At 48.5% G+C, this 12,200-nt stretch overlaps 1 long non-coding RNA gene and 1 pseudogene across 1 annotated transcript; one reads left to right on the top strand and one right to left on the bottom strand.

Moving 5' to 3' along the window:
* Positions 1–836: 836 nt before the first annotated feature.
* LOC123167362 (uncharacterized) lies at positions 837–2,456 on the bottom strand. The gene is made up of 2 exons (XR_006483908.1): positions 1,700–2,456; positions 837–1,632 (listed from the first exon to the last, which is right to left on the bottom strand). It is a non-coding gene; the product is annotated as an uncharacterized lncRNA (long non-coding RNA).
* An 8,409-nt stretch (positions 2,457–10,865) lies between these two features.
* LOC123169900 (cilia- and flagella-associated protein 251-like) lies at positions 10,866–11,683 on the top strand (annotated as a pseudogene).
* The last annotated feature ends 517 nt before the right edge of the window (positions 11,684–12,200 follow it).

The raw sequence follows: 12,200 nt of genomic DNA, 5'->3' as shown, positions 1-12,200 counted from the left end.
CCGTGGTGACGAGGGCAAGTGAACCACAACCTATGTGGGAGTGAGCTACATAATTGCTTTGTCTTCCTTATTTTTTTCTTTTGTAAATTCATCTAGACTACTTGGTCAATATTAGTGAGCTACATTGTTCATGTTAGTGAGCTGCATCAATTTTTTCATGTGTTCATCTTCTCCTGCAAAATATAGTTTAACTGAATCGCATGTGTGTAACGCATCGGAGCAACCATGAACTTCATCGCTTTTTTTGTTTTGCGAAGTCACTCCCAAGGTTTTCTTAATAAACTGCATCGATGTCCATACAAATTTGCCAAGGTTTTTTCTGCAAATCCTGAGTGCAATCAAATTGCGCCAAACAAAGAACTTCAACCTTTTTTCTCCAATCCTGGGTGCAATCGAACCACGTCTAAATAAGGAGTGATTTTTTATCATTATTTTTTCTTTTCTCTCTTTTTTTCATAGAGCGAACCACATAGGTATTTACAATGAACTGCATCCATCGTAAAAAAAGAATACAAACATTCCACTGCAAATTTATACTACATAGCAAGCACCACAAACTACGCCTAACACTAGTCAACTGCACTACGCCAAGCAAGATGTGCTGCTTGCTGTACATATATAAGAATGAAAGCTAGTACTGAACATAATTGCATTGTCACTTCTTTGTACTATCACTGAAACAGATAGTAAAATTTCTATTCAGATCATCTACAGTCAGATAGCAAAAAAAATTGTACTGTGTAAGCCAGTACTGAAGATAGCAAATTTTCCTTCAGTTGGTCTACAGTCAAATAGCAAATCAGATAGCAAAAAAGTTGTACTTTATAAGCCAGCACTGAACGAAATGAAATTACTTAAAAACACCTAGTATTGGACAAAATGAGTTGCTTACAAACAAGCAGTAACATAGAAGTTTTTGAACTCCACAAACATTTCTAAATTATTCAATTTTCTGAACATACAAATATGTCTGGACATACTGGCACATCATTCTCAATAGGCTGACACATCTCTCTAAATCTTTCCAATTTCATATGAATTTCTTCTACTTCTGTCGCGTGCCCATCTCCACATCTATAGCCTTGTTCATGCGAGCTTCAACTTGGATTCGAGATTCCTCCAACTGTTTCTTCTCTGTTTTCAGACAATACACGGTATCACGCAAGTTACCGAGCAGCGAATTCAGAAATGAAGTATTTGGATCATCATGCCACTCAAAGAACTTGCACTCCACACCCTGACATTGCATTGAACTCAGCAACATTGCATTGAACCTGCAGTCCACAAACTACGCCGGAGATCAAGGCGTTGCTGTCGTCGTCGCTGGTGCGCCCACGACCTGCACCTACACGAGCACGGAACTGCATGTCCACTGTGGCTGGACCGCACCACAGACACCCAGACTGAGCTCAAGGCGAGGCGTCTCGAAACATAGGTAGTTGTCGTCGGGATGAGAGGTGGTGGTAGGTCGGACCAGTAGCAGCCCCGTCAGGCGCGCGCCCATGAGCGACAAAAGAGCAGCTCGTCTGTTGTGTAGAGAGGTTAGGGAAGGGAGGGAATCCCCGGTGGCAGTGGATGAACCACACGAGGGCGCGGGGCGCACTGCTCGTGGGATCCGGCAGCACTGCACATCTAAAATCCAAAAAGAAGATGAAAAAAGCCCCTTATGAACTGCACGGGGGTCGTCGCCAGCACTGACCTTCATCACCATGGAATCCCAAGCAAGAGGGCAGCAGGCAGAAGGTCGCCACCACTGTCTCTACTGCGCTCGAGCGCCACGACGGTGAAGATAGGGGGAAGAGCACCCGCGGGATCTGCCCCTGCACGGAGGTGGTGGCAGCCCGGAGCGCCCCTGCCCGGAGCCCCTATACCTCCCCCTCCCCTGGACGGATCTGGTGGTGGGGTGGTCCAAGTCCCACGCGAGGCAGAGGTCGCCATGGAAGGGGACGGGGGACCCTGGCAGCTAAGGTTGGTGTTGGCGCGCTGCGACCAACCACCGGGGGCGTTTCCGGCGGTGAGGCCTCCGCCGGCTGCAGGACAAAGGTTCCGGCGCGGAGGCGCGGTGGGAAGGCGGATCTGAACCGCTGTGGATGCAAATCGGGTTGGGGAGGGGAAGGCAGAGGGTCAAATGCACCGTGACGGGGCGTGATGGCGCCATGAACAAGGGGAGGAAGAGAAGCTCAGCGCGGGAAGGCCGTGGCCGGGCGGCGGCGGCACCGGCGGGGGAAGAAGCGGGATGGGGGTGGGCCGGTGCCGGCGGCAGAAGAAGCAAGTTGGGAGTGGGGCGGCGCCGGCGGGGAAGAAGCGGGATGGGGGGTGGGCCGGTGCCGGCGGCAGAAGAAGAAAGTTGGGAGTGGGGCGGCGCCGGCGGGGAAGAAGCAGGATGGGGGTGGGGCGGCGGGGGAAGAAGCGGGTTGGGGTGGAACCGGCTCCTCTACCGTGCCGCTGGGCACGGCAGAGTGCCGTGCCTTCTTACGCAACAGGGTGCGCATATGGGCCTTCCTGATGCATCACGCGGCAGCAGGTCAACAAATTAACTATTTTCCTTTGCTGTTGCTAAAAAAAATATTTTTCTAGGCTAAAAAACTACTTCCTTCGTCCCAAAATAAGTGTCTCGAGTTTAGTACAACTTTGTACTAAAGCTAGTACAAAGTTGAGACACTTACTTTAGGACGGAGGGAGTAATTAACTACTTCCCAACTCTTAAGAAAACTATTCCCCTTGTCTAAAAAACTATTTCCACTATGAAATACTAATTTACTGTTATTGTCTCAAAAGGCTAATTCACCTACTCCATCCGTTCCTAAATATAAGTCTTTTTAAATATTTTAATATGGACTACATACGAACCAAAATGAGTGAATCTACACTTTAGAATATGTCTATATACATCTGTATGCTTCCATATTAAAATCTCAAAACGACTTATATTTAGAAACGAAGGGAGTATTAATTAATATAGATGAGCAACATTCTAAAATGAAAATAAACTCATACTAGAAAAATGGTTTTGTTGGTATTATTTCGTCTCATTTTTTTCTTTTAGCCAACATGTTGAAGCATACATGTATTAAAATTTCTAAAAAGAATCATAAAAAATCGTTTTCTATTTTTATTTGTTATTTTTTATCAGTTTATTGGTACGTTTATTATTTTGGTGGATTTTTTTCATGGTACTTGCCGCAGAGAGGGCAATCCAGATGCAAGTCGTGCGGCAGGGTCATATCCGAGTACGGCAGAGGCTGCCTGCACTGCTAGTGTCACCGCGCCTGGTGCACCGGAATGTGCAGCCGCTGCCTGGCGGGGCGGGCAGGCGTCGGCTGTGGAGGAGGAGGAAGCGCCGGGGGTGAGCTTCCCGTTGTTCTTGCCGGAGCTGCCGAACAAGCCCATGGCTAGGGTTTGATGTGTCGCCTGTGAGGGAGCACGCGGCTAGATGTGGACGGGCAGCGGAAGTCGAAATGGATGAGCCCCCCCCCCCGCATGCGGGGATTACAAAAGGACGGCCCCCGTAGCTTCTAGTCGCTGACGCGTAGGCCTGTGGTAGGTGGCCGCGTTAAATACGACCGTGTGCACTGAAAAAATCACTAAAGAAATACCACATCTTGAAGAACATTTACTCCGCAATTTGGACAGAAATGAAGTTGTTAGGTTGGGATTCTGGGTAGAAACTGGTGATATTTTAGTGGGGAAATTAACGCCTCAGATAGCGAGCGGTGGTTGGCCGGTCGACATGTGAGGCCGCGGCGGATACAGAGGGGACACACGGCATGTCTTTGACCTCAACTGCGTCCGCGCAGATACGAAGCGGACACATTTTGGGTTTGGATCGGCGCCTTGGGCCGGCGTTTTTTATCGTGGCGACCCAAATAGATATGGGCGGACGAAATGGGTCGCGCTGTTGGAGTTGCTCTTAGTATTTTATAGGAAAAATAGTTTTTTAGGGGTTGGGAAATAGTTAATTAGTTTTTTAGGAACGAGAAATAATTAAAAAAATGAAGGTATGGAAATAGTTAATTAGTTGACCTGTGTAGCCCTGAGGTATCTTTTTTTTTGAGGAAACTGTGATGCATCAGATGAACAGCTGGGCTGTTAAGATAGACTTTCGGCTAACAGTGAAGCCCTTCTGGGCCATATCAAATGCACACGTTGGGCCTAAGAAGGCACGGCACTCTGCCGTGCACAGCGGCACGGTAGAGGAGCCGGTTCCGGTTGGGGTGGGGCGGCGCGCACTGGCAGAACAGAAGGTGGATCGGGGGAGGGGAATCGTGGCAGAGGAGGGAGCTGGGGGTGGGTGGGTTGTGGGTTCGGTTTTAGGAGTCCGACCAAGTGTTAGCAAAATAAGCGTAGTGTTATCAGACTAACACTCTTAAGGTGTTATTAGAATATACCTACCATATATATCAATTAGGCTTCAAGTGTGTACTTGTTGGTGAAAGTGTTGTCCAATGGGAATTATATTTTGTATTACTCATGTAGCCTACAAAGTCTTTCGCACAGCCTTGTAACTTCTTACCCCATTTCTAAATTTGTACTAGTCCTCTATACCGTATATTGCGCTACTCGTACTACTACCTCCCTCCTGGCTTACTGGTCCCCTTCGTAATTTGTGTCAAATTTTGACCATAAATTTCACTAACTAAATGTTAATGCATGTCACAAAAAATTATATCGTTTTATTCGTATTTGAACATAGTTTCCAATGGAATAATTTTCGGTGACATGCATTGACATTTTTTTAATTAAACCTATGCTTAAAATGTGACACTAAATACGACTAGTAAGTAGTACAGTAGCAGTATTAGTATACGTCGGTCAAATTATTCATCATGTCCACATCACATTGAATTGACGTGACAACACGCTGCGCGTGAGGTGACACAAGAATCCCGGCGGCGTCTTCGGTTATTGTGGACTTCAGATTTGGAGTACCACTTATCTGTCGAAATCTTTCATCATTCACTTAAAACAGTCGATTGATCATACATTGAGTACCATATAACTGCAATTAACCGATGCAAGTCCAAGAAGGATTGGCCGGTGCTGCCGGCTGGCGTCAAGTTCGATCCCATGGATCAGGAGCTGATCGAGCACCTTGAGGCCAAAGTGACTGCTGACAGCGCGAGATCTCACCCTCTCATCGATTTGTTCATACCAACCATCGACAGCGAGCACGGCATATGATACACCCATCCTGAGAAACTTCCAGGTAAGACACCGATTGGCCGTCTACTTGCACAAACATATTCCTTTGTTTATAACTCTATTTTTGTTTTTAGACGCAAACCTAGTGAAGCAATTACAATTTGACAGTTAATAAAAAGTGAAACAAGTAACTGCAACATGCCAAAGATGTTATGAAAATGCCAACCACGTACACTAAAACCTGTATTCGACAATACTGCAGGTATCACACTGAGTGGCGTAAGCAAGCATTTATTCCAGCGCAATTCCAAGGCGTTCAAAAGGGGCACATGGACGCGTCGCAAGATACAGTCGGAGTGCGGCATGCACACGATGTGGCACAAGACCGGCAATACCTTGCCGGTGGTGGTCAACGGCCGGCAGAAGGGCAGCAAAAAGGTTCTAGTGATGCACACCAACAAGAACTTCGACCAGCAGAGGACCAACTGGGTGATGCACCAGTACCACCTCGGGGACCTGGAGCAAGAGAAGGAGCGGGAGCTGGTCCTCAGCAAGATTTTCTGCCAGACGAACATTAGGGCCAGGAGTAAAAAGATTATAAGTTAGTTTGGTATTGGTACTTGTACTACCTTGTCGTCCGCAAGTTGGTATTGTTGTTAACGATATTTCGGTATGAACTTGGCATTTGCTTCCAACCATCATGCCGATGGTCGACGTGGATATAAAGCTGAATCATTTGTTTCGAAATGAATTTTCAGGCACCTGATTTTTATTTGATGGGTAGCATAAGCACCTGCCGTTCAAATTCCCAGTTCTCCAAATTTTCCGAAACAAGTGCATGCACTTATTATCACGATGAAAAAACAATATACCTGCTGCATCCCAGTTATCAGTCTGTACTTGGAGAATTCTCTCGTTTGTTGAGGAGGTATATTGTTTTTTCAGGTCGAGCAAGTTTCAACTGGGCTGTAGACTGCCCAGGCTTGGTTTTGTTTTCAACAGGCCCAGCCCATAATGACAACGGGGCACAAAGATCCAACAGGTATCAACTGGCCTCTGGCCCGCCAGCGTTAGTTATATTTTGTCTTACAACATCCGCAGGCAGTTTTTTTACTGAATCAAACACACAGCCCAGTTCTATTTTCCTCTTGAAACGCCATGTCCTACAGCCGTTTTCTAATCTCTACCTATAGTTTTACTAGTTCACATACACGTATCATTATATTGAAAATACATAAAGTCCCTTTTCATATTTACATCCTTATTTTTGTTGTTTTTCCCTCCCAGCGCTGATTTCTTTACCACTGGTTTTCCCTTAAACCAACTCAATTGTCCCATGTCTTATTTGCTTACAAAAACAAAATGATTTTTTTGGCAAATCAATAAGTTCTTAAAAAATGTTTATCATTTTGGGATTACAATAGTTCCGACTTCACCGAAATATGCAAAATAAGGTTGAACTTTTTGATCGTGGTCCTAGGCAGAAAATGGGTTGTAATAAATTACTTAAGAATTAGCAAATGGGCTGCAAATTATAATTTTTTTTAGCAAATGGGCTCTATGTTGTCTGTCACAGATTTCGAGGCTGACTTGTGGGCCTACTAAGTTCATGCGTACACAAGGTTCCTCAAAAAAGGAAACTTAGTCAATAATCGACTCTACCAGCGTCATCTAACGACAATCGTGCTTCTTCAGTCTCTGATCTTCCTGCTCCAGCCGCCCAAACCAGCGCCGGCGGAACCGCCTGCTCCCGCCTCTCGTGGCCGGCTGTGCTGCCGGGCAGGCCTCACGGTGCCACCATACTCGCATCCCTGGCCTGTCTATCCCTCTACTCACCCACACCTCCTGTTATTTTTCGGCGACGGCAGCCGAACCAGTCAACCCTCGTACTCCCCACCGCGTGTACAGCCACTGTCGTGTCTTCCCTGGCTCCGCGTCGTTCCCTTCGTAGGCCTCGCCGTCGTCCACCGCCCTGGTGCTCTCGGCGCGGCGTGGTCAACGTGGTCAACGAATGACATCCATCGGAAGTGGACTGTACGTGGAGAGGCTGACAGCTGGGTCCACGGCCGCACACAAGGAAATGCCTCCTTATTACGCGCAAAATAATGATTCCTTCACCTAACATCTGGGACCCATCGGAAGGGCCTCTGTATTTCACGAAAAAAACATTCCCCCCGCTGACAGCTCGGACCCACCAGCTATATCTTCGCACGCAAGGAAGTGCCTCCTTATTACGCACAAAAAAATGAATACCCCCCTGTGTGGGAGGCTGACTTGTGGGCCTACTAAGTTGACGGGGACGGAGGGCTTTGTCAACTTAGTCAATATGAACGATTCTAGCTCGAGTGACCGTATGATGTCCATCCAACGGCTGGTCTTCTTGCTCCAGCCGCCCAAACCAGCGCCGGTCGTGCCGCGTGCTCCTACCTCCCGTGGCCGGTTGTGATGCCGCGGAGGCCTCACCGCCCCTACTACTCCGACCGCTCGCCAGGCCATCCGCTTCTACTCACCCACACCCCCTGTTATTCTGCGGCGACGGCAGCCTCACACCGCAGCCGAACCAGTGAACCCTCGTACTCCTCTCCGCGTGGGCTTCCACTGCCACGTCTTCCCCGGCTCCGCGTCGTCCTCTTCCTAGGCCTCGCCATCGTCCACCGCCTTAGTGCTCTCGGCACGGCGTGGTCAACATGGTCAAGGAATGACTTCCATCGGAAGAGTACTGTACGTGGAGAGGCTGACAGCTGGGTCCACGGCCGTAGTAAGGAAGTGCCTCCTTATTACGCGCAAAATAATTATTCCTCCACCTGACAGCAGGGACCCACCGGACGGGCCACCGTATTTAGCGAAAAAATGTTTCCCCTGACCGCTGGGACCCACCAGCTACATCTTCGCACGCAAGGAAGTGCCTGACAGTCGGGACCCACCTGGTCGAAGCGTACGTAGAGATGTCATTCTGGTCGCGAACGTGTACGTACATACTGGTCGATGTAGAGGCGCGCACGTGTGGTAGTAGAGGCGCGCACGTGTGGTAGTAGAGGCGCGCACGTAGCATGTACATGTACGTACAGCGGCCAGGGTGCAAGAAAGTAAATACGGCCACGTACGTACATATGGGCAGGGTCTCGAACGCCTACTCGCGCATACGTACGGCCAGGGCTCGTGTACATGGCTGTGGTTGGGTCGGAACAGAGAAACTGCGTCGTCGTCGTGTTCATGGGGAGGCAACGGAATGCGTCGTGTTCATCGGGAGGCAACGGAACGCGTGTTGTTCATCGGGAGCCAACCGTCTTGGACGGAACAACCGATGGAAACGAGGCCTGGCGTACCGCAGAACGGAGGAAACGGCCTTGTGTTCGACTGACCACGGTGGAAACGGGATTCTGTTCATTGGGAGGGGTCTGGCATACTGCAAAACGAAGGAAACAGACCTCCTAAGGTGGAAATGGGGTCCTATTGATCGGGAGGGGTGTGGCGTACCGCAAAACGGAGGAAACGGACTTGTGTTGGAGCGCTACGGTCGAAACGGGGGTCCTGTTCATCGGGAGGGGTGTGGCGTACCGCAAAACGGGACTCCACGGGATACTGTTCATCTCCACTGTCGACTGCCTCCACGGGCTACTGTTCATCCACAGTCGACCTCCTCCAGCCTCCACCTGCGACTGTTCATCCACGGGCTCCTGTTCATCCAGCCTCCACCGGCTACTGTTCAACCAGCCCTCTCCACGGGGGTCCTGTTCAACCACCCCTCCATGGGCTACTGTTCATCCAGCCCTCCACCGGCTAGTGTTCAACCAGCCCTCCATCGGCTACTGTTCACCAGCTGACCACGGGGTCCTGTTCATCCAGCCCTCCACGGGGTCCTGTTCATCCACCGCCCGAATCGATCGGGGTACTGTTCATCCAGCGGCAATGGCCTCTACTACCATGGGGTCCTGTTCATCCAACCCCCCAACAACGCTCACTGTTCATCCAGGGAAGGAGGCAGCAGTGTTCGATCGGCTTCAGTTAGCAGCAGTAGTGAAGGAATCACTCGGATTCAGTTAACAGCAAGGGATCGATCAATCACTCGGGTTCAGTAACGCGTAGCCTGCAGTGCAATCGCTCGGGTTCAGTTAGAGCCCAATGCCTCGCTCGGGTTTAGTTAGAGCCCAACGCCTCGCACACACGCGTGTACGTATGAGAGAAACACGCATCGCTCGGCCCCCGACCACCCACCGTAACCGGGAACTCCCCGATATTTTCCTCGCCCTCGCTTCTACCACGGGTTTTTCCATTATGGACGGCCCAAAGAATGTCATGCAGCTGCGTCTCCGGCCCGCCCAGGATGAAAAGCACATTTTCTGTCATGATTTTTTGTCATAGAAGTAGGACCCCACCACATCTATGATGATACTGGGTTTTGTCACAATTATCGTCATAGAAGTGTCATAAGTATGACAGAAAAAAATTCGTTCGGCCCAAAATGTCACGGATGTGTCTTTTTTTGTAGTGTCAGCTATGACACATTTTTTATCCGTTTGCATAGGTCCCACCTGTCAAGAGGGGTGCAGAAATAAAAAGCAATCATAAAATATCTCGCCACGGTGATTTGAAAGAGTGACCTCAACTAGCCAGTGGCACATGTAGTGCTAGAAGGATGGGCACATACAGGGACATGCCCCACTCCTCAGTCTACCCGCGTAGCCTTTTCGTTTAGTCTACCTAGCCGTCTAATCAACTGCCTGCAGGCCACTTCTCCCATTTACTTCTCCATCGGGAACCGATTTTCCTCAGCTTCTTCACTACTCCTTCATCTTCATTTGCATCCAAACCACACTGCATTCACGTTGTTTTAACCTCTTCACATCCTCCTGGAGTAATTCTGAAGCCCCTATAAATAATCATCTTCTTCAGTTAGACAAGCCATCTAATCCTAATTCTCCAAACCATAGCCCTCCGGTCCAGCGGTTCCAAATGAAGAAAGAGATCGAGATGCAGGTTTTTAGCGTCCAACATGTCCTCGTCGAAGGCTCGTTGACCATAGTTGCCACAGTCACCGACCACCCAAGGGTTGTTCGGAAGTGGATCAACAATGTATCCAACTCCCTCCAAAAGGTGGAGATGAAGGTCATCGGTCTCGACGCAGAGTACACGGAGCGTGCCACTGGGAAGATCCAACGCGCCGTCGTCCTTTAGCTGTGCCTCGAAGATGATGTTTTGGTGTACCACATCATACACGTGCCCTCCATACCAGGTGAGCTTCATGATTTCTTGTCTCGGGAGGACATATACTTCTGTGGGGCAGCCATCGCAGGGGACAAACAGAAGTTGGAGCCGTACAACCTTGATTTGAAAAGCATCGCTGACGTACAAACCAAAATAAAAATTCTTGTAGAAGATTGTGATAAACCGACACCATCCCTATTCGACGTAGCAATTTTTGTGCTCGGAACAAATCTTCAGAAGGGTGACGAGACGCTGGCATTAAGGTCGTCTGGATGGGAGAATTATCTCTTGACGTACGGGAGGATAAAATATGATGCCCTTGATGCCCGTGTGAGTTTCGAGATAGCTGCAAGGTCCAGAGAGCTTGTTGCGAAGCCGTCTCCCACAGAAAATGAGAAGAAGAAGAAGAAGGAGAAGAAGAAGAAGGAGGAGAAGAAGAAGGAGAAGAAGAAGAAGAAGAAGAAGAAGAAGGAGGAGAAGAAGGAGGAGAAGAAGGAGGAGAAGAAGGAGGAGAAGAAGAAGGAGAAGAAGAAGAAGAAGGAGAAGAAGAAGAAGGAGAAGAAGAAGAAGAAGAAGAAGAAGAAGAAGAAGAAGAAGAAGAAGAAGAAGAAGAAGAAGAAGAAGAAGAAGAAGAAGAAGAAGAAGAAGAAGGAGAAGGAGAAGAAGGAGAAGGAGAAGGAGAAGAAGGAGAAGGAGAAGAAGGAGAAGGAGAAGAAGGAGAAGGAGAAGAAGGAGAAGGAGAAGAAGGAGAAGGAGAAGAAGGAGAAGGAGAAGAAGGAGAAGAAGGAGAAGGAGAAGAAGGAGAAGGAGAAGAAGGAGAAGGAGAAGAAGGAGAAGGAGAAGGAGGAGAAGGAGAAGGAGAAGAAGGAGAAGGAGAAGAAGAAGAAGAAGAAGAAGAAGAAGAAGAAGAAGAAGAAGAAGAAGAAGAAGAAGAAGAAGAAGAAGAAGAAGAAGAAGGAGAAGAAGAAGAAGGAGAAGGAGAAGAAGGAGAAGGAGAAGAAAGAAGAAGAAGAAGAAGAAGAAGAAGAAGAAGAAGAAGAAGAAGAAGAAGAAGAAGAAGAAGAAGAAGAAGAAGAAGAAGAAGAAGAAGAAGAAGAAGAAGGAGAAGAAGAAGAAGGAGAAGAAGGAGAAGGAGAAGAAGAAGAAGGAGAAGAAAGAAGAAGGAGAAGAAGAAGAAGAAGAAGAAGAAGAAGAAGAAGAAGGAGAAGGAGAAGAAGGAGAAGGAGAAGAAGGAGAAGGAGAAGAAGGAGAAGGAGAAGAAGGAGAAGCAGAAGAAGGAGAAGCAGAAGAAGAAGAAGGAGGAGAAGAAGAAGAAGAAGAAGAAGAAGAAGAAGAAGAAGAATGCTGCACCAGCAGCAGGGCATTATGGATGGATGAACTATTTCCTCTCTTGTAAAAAAATATTCCCTCTTTGTGTATATTGATATAGATGGAATATTTCGATGGTGTGCATGTCTTTGGAACAAGTAGTAGCGTGGGTCCGCTTGACTATAAGGAACTATTTATACGCCTAGCTTTCTCTACTACTACTCCTTCCAGTGATCGGTATGCAATGCATGTGTCCGTAGACATGACAGCTTGTCCATGGAAGTTCAACTACAGCGACCATCACGTTTCATCCACTGCCACTCGCGATTCCCACGACACCGCTCCAACCCATGGCACCACGTCCCCCGACGTGCGCCTCACCCTTCTCGGCCGCACCGCCCCTCTGCCTTTGTGTGCATGACATGTGGGCCAACTGAAATGCGACGAGCATCAAGTTTCTACCACAGCCACACGCGATTCCCACGATGCCGCTCGAACCCATGACACCACATGTCCCCCGACCTGCGGCTCACCCCTCTTAGCCC

This window comes from Triticum aestivum, chromosome 7D, assembly GCF_018294505.1.
Source record: "Triticum aestivum cultivar Chinese Spring chromosome 7D, IWGSC CS RefSeq v2.1, whole genome shotgun sequence".
NCBI lineage: Eukaryota > Viridiplantae > Streptophyta > Magnoliopsida > Poales > Poaceae > Triticum > Triticum aestivum.
The sequence above is the reverse complement of the archived record's forward strand: the minus strand, read 5'-3'. Positions and strand labels throughout refer to the sequence as shown.